This window comes from Neomonachus schauinslandi, chromosome 8 (genome assembly GCF_002201575.2).
Source record: "Neomonachus schauinslandi chromosome 8, ASM220157v2, whole genome shotgun sequence".
In the NCBI taxonomy this organism is placed as follows: Eukaryota; Metazoa; Chordata; class Mammalia; order Carnivora; family Phocidae; genus Neomonachus; species Neomonachus schauinslandi.
Window position 1 is genome coordinate 97,721,304 of NC_058410.1, and position 9,266 is coordinate 97,730,569.

The 9,266-nt window shown below is 43.8% G+C and overlaps 1 pseudogene; it reads left to right on the forward strand.

Annotated features, from left to right (window-relative positions):
* Positions 1–2,691: 2,691 nt before the first annotated feature.
* On the forward strand, positions 2,692–3,627 carry LOC110582133 (annotated as a pseudogene).
* Positions 3,628–9,266: the final 5,639 nt, after the last annotated feature.

Consider the following 9,266-nt stretch of genomic DNA (forward strand, 5'->3'; position numbering starts at 1 on the left):
ATAGAATCACTTGATCCAAGGATGTATACATTTATAATTTTTATGTCTATTGCTGAACTACACACTCCCTCACAATGCAGTAAAGGTTTTGTAGCAATTTATACTCCCATCAACAATCTATGAGAGTATCTAATTCCTATATCCTTGCTAACACAGTATGTTGACTTTTAGATATCTGCCAATTGGATAAATAAAAGAAAAAGATAGGGCGCCCGGGTGGCTCAGTTGGTTAAGCGACTGCCTTCAGCTCAGGTCATGATCCTGGAGTCCAGGGATCGAGTCCCACATTGGGCTCCCTGCTCAGCGGGGAGTCTGCTTCTCCCTCTGACCCTCCCCCCTCTCATGCTCTATCTCATTCTCTCTCTCTCTCAAATAAATAAAATCTAAAAAAAAAAAAAGATAGTACTATAAGTCTTTTATTATAAGTTGAGGATTGTATGTTTTAGGTGGGAAATGGGGACACTTTGAAATAATAAATATTTACTAAATATTAAGGAATAGTCAAAAGAAATTAGGAGAGGGCTATTTTTAAAATTCATCTTAGAGCGTAAAGATATTATATGTATCATAGCTGCCTAGCACCCATTTGCAGGCTGTCTTGATATTTCTACACTCTAACCCAAAAGGACTAGCACAACTCACAAGGCCATTACTTTGGATCCTGACTTTCTATTTGGGGGCCTGTCATCAGGTGGCAAGTGCCTTTTTGGTGGCCACCACAAGGGTCCCTCTTTTTGATGACCAACCCTTCTACTGAAAGAGAGAGGGAGACAGAGAGAGAGAGACTGCTGCTCCTTCCTAGGGTCTTTGGTCTTGATTTTGGTTTCTCGTCTGTAAAGTACATGACCAGGTAATGGATGCCAGAGCTGACATCAGCCTTCAGATGAGAAAGAAAGAGTTGGCAGTGATATCTGTCATCCCACTGATCACCAGAATGATACCGCGTCTCTAGGTGTTATCAACTTTCTCATGGCTACTCACCAATCTTTCCAAAGCTATGCACTCAAAAATGCTAAACCAGACACAGGGGCTTAACAGGATAACTATGTCTTAATGTGAATCACAGACAACCGTGACAGAGCAGTCACGTCAGAACTAGTGTTCTTCAAACTTGTTTGATAATAAGAATCATTCGGTGTGTTTGTTAAAAATCCAGTTTGCCAGGCCCCTTCCCTGGAGATTGTTCTTTTTTTTTTTTTTTAAGATTTTATTTATTTTGACAGAGAGAGGCACAGCAAGAGGGAACACAAGCAGGGGGAGTGGGAGAGGGAGAGGCAGGCTTCCCGCCGAGCAGGGAGCCCGATGCGGGGCTCTATCCCAGGACCCTGGGACCATGACCTGAGCCGAAGGCAGACACTTAAGACTGAGCCACCCAGGCGCCCCTGGAAATTCTGTTTCCGTAGGTCATGAAAGGTAAGCAATGTGCCCAGGTCATGTGAGCAGTAAATTGCAGAGCCAGGACTCTTTGATTTCAAAATCCTGCTCTTACACATTCTTACACACAATTACTAATTATATACATTTGGGCAAGTCACTTAATAACTGCCCTTTACAGAGGATTTTACAGTTTATGAAACAATTTCACACTATTATTTAATTCTTACAATCCTATGAAGTTGATAATATTACCCCCACTTTATAGAGGCTGAGAAAAGTCAAGTGATTGCCTAAGGCAGGGGTCACATATTCAAATGCCTCTAGAGACCAGGCAGTTTCATCCATTTTTTTTCAATCACCGATTCATTAATTTATCTCTTTAACAAGTAAGCATTTACTCATGTATCCATTTAAGAAGTATTTATTGAGCATTGATGATGAGGGATGCAGTAGTGAATGTACAAAACCCTTGCCTTCATGGAGGTCACATTCAAGGAGGAAAATAACAAGCTCATACAGAACAAATGAAAAAGATAATTTTAGAATATGATAAGTACTATGAAAGCAATAAAACATCATTCTGAGTGGGAGTGGGAGGCACTTTGCCTATGGTTGTCTGCTATGAGAGCGTCTAGCCTACATGTGTCTATTAAGCATTTGAAATATGGCTACTCCACATGGAGATATGTCATTAAGTATAAAATCACACTGGATTTCAAAGACTTGGCACAAAAAAAAAGAACGTAAAATATCCCGATCATAATTTGTATATTTATTACAAGTTGACATGATATTTTAAACATATTGGATGCAATAAAATATATTATTAAAATCAATTTCACCTGGTTCTTTTTACTTGTTTTTAATGTCATGTAAAATTACATGTTTGGCTCATATTTGTGACTCCCATCATATGTCCTTTGAATGTTGCCGATCCAGATGGACCAAGGAAAGCCTTTCAGAAGCAGAGACCTCAGTGATGAGAGAGTTAACCATAAGAAGATCTGAGAGATGGGCTTCCCCAGGAAGAGGAAACTGTGGGGGAAACTCACATAAGATGGACTGTGACTCTCGACCTTGGCGAACAACAAGGAGTGGTGGAATACAGGAGTGTTTCCCACCCAGATCATTCAAATCCAAAATGTTTAAACACCGTGAAGAATAAGAAGTGAGTAGGTTCGATGGGTAGCGGGAGCGGAGAGCGGACCGCAGGGAGCCCTGAGCAGGCCCGCCGCGGCCGCCGGCCTAGTTACCGTCACACCCGGGGAGGAGCCGCAGCTGCCGCCGCCGGCCCCAGTCACCATCACCGCAACCATGAGCCGCGAGGCCGAGACCCAGCAGCCGCCCGCCGTCCCCGCCGTCAGCGCTGCCGACACCAAGCCCCGCAGCGGCCCGGGCGGCCTCACATCGGCGGCACCTGCCGGCGGGGACAAAAACATCGCAACGAAGGTTTTGGGAACGGTAAAGTGGTTCAATATAAGAAACGGACCTGGTTTCATCAACAGGAATGACACCAAGGAGGATGTATTTGTACACCAGACCACCATAAAGAAGAATAGGCCCAGGAAGTACCTTCGCAGTGCAGGAGATGGAGAGACTGTGGACTCTGATGTGGCTGAAGGAGAAAAGGGTGCGGGGGCAGCAAATGTGACAGGCCCTGGTGGAGTTCCAGTGCAAGGCAGTAAACATGCAGCAGACCGTAACCATTATAGACGCTGTCCACGTCGCAGGGGTCCTCCAAGCAATTCCCAGCAGAATTACCAGAAGAGTGAGAGTGGGGAAAAGAACGAGGGATCGGAAAGTGCTCCCGAAGGCCAGGCCCAACAGCGCCAGCCCTACCGCGGGTGACGGTTCCCACCTTACTACATGCGGAGACCCTATGGGCGTGGACCCCCGTATTCCAACCCTCCTGTGCAGGGAGAAGTGATGGAGGGTGCTGACAACCAGGGTGCCGGAGAACAAGGTAGACCAGTGAGACCGAATATGTATCGGGGTTAGAGACCACGATTCCGCAGGGGTCCTCCTCGCCGAAGACAGCCTAGAGAGGATGGCAATGAGGAAGATAAGGAAAATCAAGGAGATGAGACCCAAGGTCAGCAGCCACCTCAACGTAGGTACCACGGCAACTTCAATTACCGACACAGACGCCCAGAAAACCCTAAACCACAAGATGGCAAAGAGACAAAAGCAGCCGATCCACCAGCTGAGAATTCGTCCGCTCCCAAGGCTGAGCAGGGCGGGGCTGAGTAAATGCCGGCTTACCATCTCTACCGTCATCCGGTTTAGTCATCCACCACGAAGAAATGAAGATGAAATTCCAGCAATAAGAAATGAACAAAAGATTGGAGCCGAAGACCTTAAGTTCTTGCTTTTTGCCCACTGACCAGATAAATAGAACCATCTGCATTATCTATGCAGCATGGGGTTTTTATTATTTTTACCTAAAGACGTCTCTTTTTGGTAATGACAAACGTGTTTTAAAAAAACAAAACAAAACTGTTTTTTCTCAACACACCTTTAAAGGTTTTTTAAATTGTTTCATATCTGGTCAAGTTGAGATTTTTAAGAACCTCATTTTTAATTTGTAATAAAAAGTTTACAACTTGATTTTTTCAAAAAAATCAACAAACAGCAAGCACCCGTTAATAAAGGTCTTAAATAATAATAATAAAAGAATAAGAACTGAGTGGCTGAGTTGTTTTCCACCTTGGTCACCCTGCCTTTAGATCCTACTGTCTCCCACCCTTAAAAGAAGTAAAAGTACCCTGTATGGGAAAGCCAGATCGGCCCTGTCAATTCAACCAGCTCGGCTGAACAGTGGGCAGCACTCAGCCCTCCCTCAAATCCAATCACACAGCAGAAAATACTAGGAGAATTTTTCTTCTGATTTCAAATCCCATGTTCTTTCCACTTAGCCTGTTTGGGGCAACAGATCCCTTTGAGAATCTGAGGAACACTATGGGCCAAGTCTCCCTCCATTACTACCACCACAATATGCCCACATTAATTCCACATATAATTTAAGGGGCTGAGCGGTCCTCCTCCAAAGCCCACTTATGAACCCCAGACTGAACTCTGTGGTATAGATATCTGGCTCCCTTCTATGCACCAAAACTATAACATGGAGATAAGGACATCGGTTTCCTTTACATCACTGAAATACTGTGAGGACCGAACGAGATGATGTTAGTGAAACTGCTGTCTGAATATAAGGTATTACGGTTACATTCAGCCAGGATTTAAGGGCCATAATTGTAGTGCTAACGCCTTGCAGGGATTTTTTTACCTGAAGATTTACCAAGATTTGGAGTTAGAGATTTACCAAGAAATGGAAGAGCCCAAGTAATTTTCAAATGATATAAGAAATTTGGGGGAATCTATTCTAGATCAGTGTTTCTCAATACTGCCTGTATCTTAGAATCACTAAGAGAACTTTTTAAAAATTCTGATGAAATAGTACAACCCCTGAGAAGGGAATAAGTAATTTCTAGAAAATTTGCATGTGGCTTCTGACCCAGGAACCCTACTTCCAGGACTCAATTTCAAAGATGTGATGGTAAATTTTGAAAAGAAGGTGAGTACAAGGCTATTCATTGCCTCACTATTTCCAATAGCAAAAGCCTGGAAACAACCCAAATGCTGAGAGAGAAAGGATTAACATGGTTAAGACCAAACTTTTGCAGGCTAGTTTTCCAGAAAAGTAGTGGGCCTCCTGTGACTCTCCCTGGAAATCTCTGTGGCCCTGTGCTTCAGGTGAGCAATTCTAGTCAGCTTAAATCTCAGCACCCATCCCCCCCATTCTAATGATGCCAGGGTCAGGGCTGGAACTCAATCCTGAACACTTCTGTGGAAAATCCTGCCAGAAAGCCACCTCCAAGAGGTATAACTACATGGCTTGGACCTCAGCCCCCTGATCACTGTGGGAGGGCTGGTGATTCTCCTAACCTGAAAAACTGATGTGGCAGGATCAGACCAGGAACTAGGAGATGCCTCACTATATTGCAATGGCATCCAGTCCTGATGATGGAGGAGGAGTCAGTGCTTCCTCCATCTTTTAACTTAAATGCCCCATGGCACAAGAAAGGGACTCTGGGGTTCAGATCCACCTAGAATAGACAAGGAGAGACTAATCCTGTAAGTTTTTCCTAGTGAGTCCTGTGCTAGCAGGCCTGATATGCACACTACTTGATCATTTGCCCATTTTTACACTCAGCTGGTACAGTGAGCTGGCATCTGGCCAGGCAGTCACTATAACTTTCTGGAAAATAATCAGCAGATCAGGAATCAAAGTCCAACTAGGGGGTAGGACAAATCTCCTTCAGGTAGCATCACCAGCTGTTGGGATGGTTAGTCACTAATTGTACGTGGGAATCTCATGAAACCTCAGCAACAAAAGACCCAGAGGGTAAAGACCTCTTGGAATAGAATTATTTTGTTGTTAGTAATAACCTGGCAAGAGAGTTTCTGAGGAAGGAGTGGCTCCATTGAAATGAAGGCTGAACCAGCACCTGATACTAGTACCTTTCTATAATCACTGAAGAATGTTTACCTTGGGGTGCCTGGGTGGCTCCGTTGGTTAGGCGTCCAACTCTTGGTTTCTGCTTGGGTCATCTCAGGGTCGTGGGATCTAGCCCCAAGTTAGGCTCTGTGCTCAGCGGGGAGTCTGCTTGGGATTCTCTCTCTCCCTCTGCTCCTCCCCTCCCCCTTATGTGCTCGCTCTCTCTCTCTCAAATAACAAATAAATAAATCTTTAAAAAAAGAAAGAAAGAATGTTTACCTTATGCCTGACCACTTAGTACCTGAGATGGAGGGGTGTTAGAAAAAGGCACAGATCACCCTAAAGACTGGCACAAGGAGGCTCCCAAAATTATACTCCCTCCCTTCTAGAATAACTAGTAAAATAGGCAAAATGAAACAAAAGAACCTGACTTTGTACTTTGTCTAGTTCCATTAGTCCATTGAGAAATTGCAAAATGGTGATAATCTAATTCTATTATTCCTTTTTCATTTATTAGAATTTTTCCATAAAGAACTTTTCTTCATCTACTTTTTTTACATCTTGAGGTACCATGCAGGAAAGGCAAGAAACTTCCAGGCTCATTTCCTATATTTCCTGTCCCAGATTCAACCCATGTATTTCTCCAAAAAAGTTTTGGTACTTTTTGGTGAGAAATTATGTTTACAAACTATAATATGGGCTTACAGGTGCTTATTGCTTCTAGGCTGGTTACTTTTTATATGCCTTTTTTTGTAAACAGAGTTAGGACAAACCTATTTTTTTTTAAAGAAGATATATTAGGATTTTATTCTGACCTTTCCAATTCAAACTTAGGGTTAAAAAGGTTTTATATACCTATCTTGTTTTATGTTTGTACCTGTTTTTTGTCTCCTGAAAACTTAGTTCCTTATGACATTAGCATAATCAGTTTGCTCTATCTTACCTGCCAAGATACATCCTCTGATCACAGAGAAAGACAACCAGACTTGACATGCCCAGTGATGTGAAACAACAGGAAATACACACATCATCACCTAAGAAATATCCTTGCTAAAAATTCCAACCTGACGGGGTACCTGGGTGGCTTAGTCATTAAGCGTCTGCCTTCAGCTCAGGTCATGATCCTAGGGTCTTGGGATCGAGCCACACATCGTGCTCCCTGCTCAGTGGGAAGCCTGCTTCTCCCTCTCCCACTCCCCCTGCTTGTGTTCCCTCTCTCGCTGTGTCTCTCTCTGTCAAAAAATAAGATCTTTTAAAAAAATTTAAAAAAATAAAAATTCCAACCTGAATATGAAGTAGACCTAATTATTGATTTTCTCAAAATCAAGAAATAAAGTAATATGATAGGACCATATGGATGCAGTCCGCAAAGTTCAAAATGTAAGGAGTTTGGGGAAGATGGTGGAGTAGAAGGATCCTGAGATCACCTTGTCCCCCCTGCCCCACACACACACCAAGATAACAGCCACATTTATGCAACTAACTCAGAAAATGATCTGAAGACTGGCAGAACAGACCTTCCACAGCTAATCATAGAGAGAAGGCCACATTGAAAAGGGTAGGAGGGGTGGAGGCACAGCCAAGAACCAAACCCCCAGTAAGATTAACAACAAACAAGAGTGACATCCCAAGCATGGAGAAGTGAGAGGATCAGACCCCACCCCAGGCACTGGAGACCCACACCGGGAAGACAAGTCTTTATAGCATCTGGGTTTGAAAACCAATGGGGCTTAACCCAAGGAGCTTTAGTGGGCCTTAATTCCAGTAGCTTTTAAAAAACAGCAAGCTTAACTCCAGGAGAGCTAGAGGGTGATAGGAAACTGAGTCCCTGAGCTTAAAAAGCCTAAAAACTCAGCCTGAGACACAGCACAGAAGCAGCAGTTTGAAGAGTACATGGGGTATACATTAAGGAGATTTACTGACTAATCTTAATGCAGGAGGGGTGGGGATCTTTAAGAGATTTCTCCTGGATCTCAGCAACAAAAAAGCTAGCAGTCTCCACTTCTCTTCCCCTCCCTCAGCCTAGATACCAGGACACTTGCTTGAGCTAGAGCTGCACTATCCATCTACCTTGCTAGCATCTACCCTTGTTTCCCTACTGACAGTCCCACTCAACCCTCCCACCTTGGTAAGCACCCATCCAAAGCTGCTCTTGCCCTGCCACACCTTGTAGGCAGCCCTTGCAAGACTCAACACTACTCAAAAGTGACTCCTGCCCTGGGAAGAGGGGGGGATAGCCGCAGACACCAGCATGCCTGAAGTTCCAGCAGTCCAGCCTCTCAGCTGGCTATGCAGGGAACAAGCCCTGCCCTCCAGGGCACCCGCAACTATGGCAGAAAGGCTAACTGCAGATAGCTAGGCTGCCTGCTAGCCCCAACCACCAATAATCACACAGTGACCTCAGACAGGCCTTTCAACAGTGTTAGGACCAAACCCCACCCAGTGCACTCAGAGCAGCTCATTTCAGCCAACTGAGCTAAAGGCAAATGGAGCTAAGCCACAACAGGAGGATGCATGCAGCCCACACTGGGGGCACCCCTGGAGCACCAGGTTCTGTTGACCCACAAGGGGATTGCATTATGGGGCATCATAGGACCTCTTCCATATAAGGCCACTACTTTCAAGACTAGAAGATGTAGCTGTAGCTATTACATCCCTAATACATAGAAACAAACACAGAGGGTTAAACAAAATGAGGAGACACAAAAACATGTCCCAAATTAAAGAATAAAACAAAACTACAATATAGAGCTACATGAAAGGGAGATAAGCAACATGCCTAATAAAGAATTCAAAGTAATGATCATAAAAATATTCACTGGACTTGAGAAAAGAGATGATGAGCTCACTGAGAACTTCAACAGAAATAAATATAAATAAAGAACCAGTCACAGATGAAGAATTCAATAACTAAAATTAAAAAGACACTAGAGGGAATCAAGAACAGATTAGACGAGCAGACGAACAGATTAGTGATCTGGAAGACAGCATAATGGAAAGCAACCAAGCTGAACAGAAAAAAGAATAATAAAAAATGAGAATAGGTTAAAGGAACTCAGCAACATCATCAAACATAATAACATTTGCATTATAGGAATCCCAGAAGAAAAAGACAGAGAGAAGGGAACAGAGAGCTGAAGGGGCACCTGGGTGACTCAGAGAGCGTCCAACTCTTGATTTCAGCTCAGGTCATGATCTCAGGGTCATGAGATTGAGCCTCATGTTGGGCTCCATGCTGGGCATGGAGCTTGCTTAAAATCTTCCCTCTCCCTCTCCCTTTTCCCCTCCCCCCACTTGTGTGTGTATGTGTGCACATGGAAAGAAAGGAAAGGAAAGGAAAGGAAAGGAAAGGAAAGGAAAGGAAAGGAAAGGAAAGGAAAGGAAAGGAAAG